We start from the raw sequence: 6,000 nt of genomic DNA, 5'->3' as shown, positions 1-6,000 counted from the left end.
CCTTTGCAGTTCCTGTCACAGTGACCCACTTCGGCACTAAAGGCGATCGGCCTACAATCACTCGTCAGCTGTCAGTTCCTGCGAAGCGCGCCTTCGCCCTTTCATAGCTGGACATCCTCGGACCACTCCGCCCGTCGGCGAGCCTGCCGGCATTCAGTACAGCAGGCGGCGTGGAGGACACAGCATTTACACTGCAAGGTTACCGGGGATTTAATGTTGAGCAGGGAATTTCAGTTTGATTGGTTTCATAAAATACCCATCTTAGCGAATGGATCACACTGTAATTTGCTTCGGATGAACACAACAAGCAAAGTGGAAAAAGAACTCTCAAGCTCACATCCTGTTTTCCATCCCCTACTACAGAACATCCTGTACTGGTGCCATTACCTCCGGTGCATATAAAAATACACATTTTCTTCAGGTCCTTTTGTGTGCCAATATGAAGCCATGCCAAACCTCTTTACTGAAGCACACTCAGACCAGAACAAGTATTATTTTGACTTTCAAACATTCACTTACAAATGCAAATTAGTTTGTTGAACATCTTCTGTTCTATTTTTTGATTTTGATAAAACAGACGATTAAAATATGTACACGTAGCTGCGCAAGTGTATTTTAGCAAGAACACAGTCGACTTTTTAAGAATTAGATTCTTAAAAATAAGTTTATGGAGCAGAAATATGGTACCACAAAAAAAAAGAAAAATGTATATTCTAATTTAGTCGTGTGTGAACTAAATACATTTATTTAGTACAATTGAGTTTCGCTTCCTTAAAAAGTGACAGAATACTGTTTATCATGAGCAAAAATCTGTCTCATTTGATGGGTCTTTATTCCCTCATACTCTGAAGTAAGAGAATAATGAACAAAATCAGCCAGTTTGAGCTGGCAGGGGGATGGACCTCACATCTGCACGGTTGTTGGAATGGCCTCTCAAGGATGCACAATGTCACAGGAGCTAGAGGAACCCCAGCTGGAGCAGAGATGATTCCTCGGGGGGGGGGGGGGGGGGTGGTACAGGGTGCTACTGGCTTTACCTAGAGGACTCTGCACACCATATGGCCCCATGTTTAGATTTCTGATCTGCATCCCAGCCTTCACCATTGTTTTCGAAGGTCCCTCTCAGGACTCTGGGCTGAAGAACAGATGGCACTTTGTTGCTGGTGCTGTCAGTCTGAAGGGCACCTTGAAAGCCTCACGAAAGCAATGAGGGATTCCAGTGGTCATCAGAAAGGACGGAGCGATCGGCAGAAGGTAGACGATGTAGGTACAGGTGACCTCATTGCCACTGAGTTTTTTTTTGTTAACGGATCCTTTGTTTTCTTCTCCTTACCTGTCACCCTCTAACTGTAGATTGACTTTGGAAAGGCCAGTGGTTTCACTGGGATTTTTTTCTTCCTCTTTCTTTTACTCCACGTGTCATAATCCATTAATATCTAAGTCAACATGGAGACATCCCTGCCAACGTCAGCCAGAAGTTTCGGTTCATCAGATGGAAACGAGAACCTGATGAGAGCAAGAAGGGGCCGAGTCTGCAGCTGTCAGCGTTACTATTGCTTGCGAGTTTTACTCTGGTAAGCTGCAGGGAAAAATAACTCATCAGCCACAACATGACTTGCCACAGTGATCGCTGACAGAAAGCGGGAGGCCTTGATGTCCAGTTCTGTGTGGACGCCGACAACGCTGCCGCTGACAGATAATATTACAGGCTTAAGTCTTCTTGCGACTGCTGTCGGAGGTCAGCCAAGTCGCCGAGCTAATTTTGACACCGTGCCACAAACTTAACGGGAGTCGTCGTGCCATTTCCGCGGAATCAGCAGCTGGCGACATCCTGACCCTGCCCCGGGACGTGGCGTCATCGCGCTCTCGTAGGTGCCACAGAAGGTCAGGTCCCTTTTATGGAGACCTCCACGCCCAGTACCTTGAAGACCAGTTGTCTTGACGACAGGCTCATATGATTTTTGCAAACGTATGACTTTCTTGAATGGCTATTTTGAGGAATGAAAACTAAATGTAACAAAAATGGCAACACTTTAATTGACATGGCACTAATAGTACAGTACAGGAACTCCTCTATTTACGAACTTTCAACTTACGAACTTTCGGGCATATGAACGAAGAGGACTGTCAAGTTCAAATTGCGTTCATTGGGCTCCCGTTTCCCGTCCGCAACATCAAATTTTGTTCTGCGCGCCAATTCCGCCCAGTACGGATTCTGGCCGCTATTCCCGCCGCGCAGCATCTTAACGTGCGTATTCCCAGTTCTTTGTACTGGCGTATCGGTAAGACGTGCTCTCTTAAGATCAAAGTTTACCTCATTGTATTATTGCAAAATACTCCGTGCATCCATTATCCATCATGGTTGGTGAAAAGTGTAAGGCTAGTGATGATAGTGATAGTTGTAGTAGCGGTAAAAAATGGCAAACCACTCGACGGTGGAGAAAAAATGCTGAACGTAGCACACTCTTACAATATGAATCGTTCTACGATCAGAACGATCTACAAAAACAAAGACAGAATTATGGAACGTGAAAAGTGCCGTACCGATGCAATCGACCATAATTAGAAAGAGTAGGGGGAAGCTAATTGAGGAGATGGAAAAACGTCTCGCAATGTGGCTGGAACACCAGAGGCTAAGGAGGGTACCGCTTAGCCTCATGTTGATCCAGGTAAAGGCTACGTCCATCTTCCTGGACTGAAAGGCTAAGGCTGAAGAAAGTGCTGAAGATTAAATTTTTACTCCTCCTCCTCTCATCCATCACCTCAAGCTGACTTTACCAGTTTCAAAGGTATGGAAACCAACATTAAAGAATTATTATTATAATTTATTTTTGTTTTATGTATCATTAGTAATGTGTTTTAGGATAAGAAAACATATTTTGACTTTATATCATACTTACTTGTGCATATAGATTTGAGAACCCTTAAAATGATATTGAATAACGACTTACGAATATTTCAAGTTACGAACATCCATTCGGAACGTAACTTGTTTGTAAATAGAGGAGCGTCTGTACTTATATATTAATAAATAAAGTTACATACTGATCTCATGTTAATTAATCATTAATGAATCGTGATGCATGTTTTATCTCAAGCCATATTTGTTATTCTGTAATCCTGAACTACTAAGGAACTACTGAAGGAACAAATCATAACACATGATCTCATATTTGTTCAACATTAATGAATCCTGATGCATCTTTTACCTCAAGTAGCAACTATATTTGTTCATGATTTGTTCATTATTTATACTTCAGTAGTAACTGAGTTGTCACTAAGTATTTGTGCCCCATCAAGTAAAATATTAGTATTTCTGGATTCTGCATGACAGTGCTCCGATTTGAAGCCTGCCCATACATCTTGCTTGACTAGCTGTCAAAAGGTGATTCCACCAGCCTTTGGATTAAGCACTTTCTTTTCTGATTGTCCATTGTGAATTGACCTTACAGGTCAATGACCTCATCTCATTTGCCTCTCTAGGTTCATTAAGGCTATATTTGGAGCAGCACATGAGGGAGAGAGTCCACTTGAGACAGAACAAAGATAAACCCATCAATCTAGTGACCTGCAGAAGCAGTGTGTTTTTGGGCTACCTGCTAGCAGTGTTGAGGACACCCTGATGTCAGATACTGCCACATACTTACATGGCTGCAAATGTATAATTTATTTGTTCAGAAATGAGAACACAGAAAGTCTTTAAATGTTCGTGTTGAGGACATCAACATAAGTCAAAGGTTGGCATGATTGAATTATTGCTGCTCTAAGGCCTTTTAAATCGTACTGTAGGACAAATCTACCTAGAGCTTAAGTCCAATTCAAGCCGCTATGGGTCATGTGACAATGTCTTGGCAATTCTGGCTGATTTTGATTACTCTAATGCACATGTTTTGTTTATTAGAGTCCATCAGCTGCTGATGACATATTATTACATTCTGAGAACATGGCCTGGACTTTACAAAGATCTCATAAGAGCACAGATAAACCCAATTAGATAAATCTCTCTCTCTCTCTCTCTCTCTCTCTCTCTCTCTCTCTCTCTCTCTCTCCACCTTCCAACTAATCTGTGCTTATGCTGACTCTAACCCCAGGAAGCAGAGAGCACAAGGTAGTGGACACACTGAACAGGATGGTACTTCAAGGCGTACACTCACACACCTCAGGCAAAGAGGTACTAGTTCCGATTCATCTAGTTGCATGTTTTGGATTGCAGGGGGAGCTAGCGTGCTAGCCGGACACCTGTGCCATGCAGTAGGGAGAGGGAAACATTTAAATGCCTCACACACACGAGAATCCACTGCCTTAGAGGTATGCGGATACAGCACTCACTGCTAACTAACCTATAATAAAGGGTGCTTATATAAATTACCATAACAAGAATCTCAACCGTGGGCATCCTGAAGTCATATAACTAGGGGTAATCGTAATAACCCCGAGTATTTTAGCCCCTATACCTTAAATGCCACTATCCCCCCCCCCCCCCCCCCCCATCTCACCTATGTTCAATACCAACAAAAACAGTTCAAATAAATGCTTCTGCAGATCACGTGACAGAAACCACACCTGACAATGACCAAAAATGACCAGAGAATTTAGCAGAATGACAAGCGTTGGTCGCAATGCAGAAGGAAGGTAAGAATTCAGAGAAACCAAATAGGCACACCACCCACGACGTTAGGTTATTCCATGCTCAGCGGGAGGGGGCGTTGTCATCTAGGGAACCGGTGGCCAGTTTTGATAATTTATCTTCCCAATTCCTCATTTCGGTGATCACTATTTCCCGGCCTCTATACATGTATTTCCGACACCGACACAGATAGGAAACCTTGCGTGCGTCTTGGCATTTCTCTTCCCGGGATAAAACGGCCGAGGTCCGACCCAAGTCAGCTTATCTGCTTACGGCTTGGCTGTTGGCGGTAGAGATATGCGGTTTAACCCAAGAGCAGCGCTGCGGGAGGCCAGCAAGACCTGCGGCATCACCGGACCCCCTTCCCGCAGACATTCCCCACCCACTGGCCGAAGACGAAAATAATATGGCAATGTGGCTGCCGAGGTTAAGAAAACACACTTTGCACATACAGCTTTCACTCACGCACTCCATCCGGTTAATTCCTCCATATCATCCCTTATAATTAGGTATAAACTGCGCAAGTATGGATCCCCAAGCGCGCTCTTTTTACAGCAATCGATCCTATATTTAGTGAACTGTTTTTCGAGGAACCTTGGCATGCGTTTGTCAATTAGGATGCAGCAGGAAGCGACCGGTAGGATTTCTCCACCACTAATTAATTTGTTTTGCTGATAAGAGAACCTGACTGATGAGAGACCTGTAATACCCACTTCCCCTTCCTTCCTCTTTAGCGTTTTCCTTCCACCAGAAAAAAATATAAATCACGACGCCAACCTGACTTCCAGAAACGCTTGACACCAGGTAGGTTAACATAATGGCAAGGCAGATTAAAAAAAAAATTAAAATCGCCAGAAATAAGACCCGACCTTTGGGGTTCCATGGTGACAATAACTGTAGTGAAATCGGCTCCTTCGTGACGCTTCTACAAGCTGAAACTGAATTACCTGCAATTTCCCCCAGTCTGAGAGAGTTATTTGGAAAAGTGATCTGGCTCAACAGCGACAACCAAGTATAAATTAAAATACTTTTCGGGATATTAGCCATGTCTGTGTCATGATCGCTACATTATCCAAATGCTTTCAAAGAAATGCTTTAGGTACACGTTGAATACATTAATATTTAAGCACTACTAATGCATGCCATGTAATTCTACAGGGAAATCATACTCCACAAAGTCCAATTAAGACGGACTAATAACACACGTGAGATCCGTCCTCTGCAGAACTCTGATAAGTATAAATCATATTCTCACCACCAGAGGCATGTTATCATGGGCAGAAGCCCCCCCGCTATATATCTTACGACAGTGAGGATGGGGGTCCCCGGGGGAGTGCCGGGAAGTCCGCGCATTAAAGCGCCCTGCTCACCAG

This window comes from Brienomyrus brachyistius, chromosome 4, assembly GCF_023856365.1.
Source record: "Brienomyrus brachyistius isolate T26 chromosome 4, BBRACH_0.4, whole genome shotgun sequence".
Taxonomy (NCBI): domain Eukaryota; kingdom Metazoa; phylum Chordata; class Actinopteri; order Osteoglossiformes; family Mormyridae; genus Brienomyrus; species Brienomyrus brachyistius.
The sequence above is the reverse complement of the archived record's forward strand: the minus strand, read 5'-3'. Positions refer to the sequence as shown.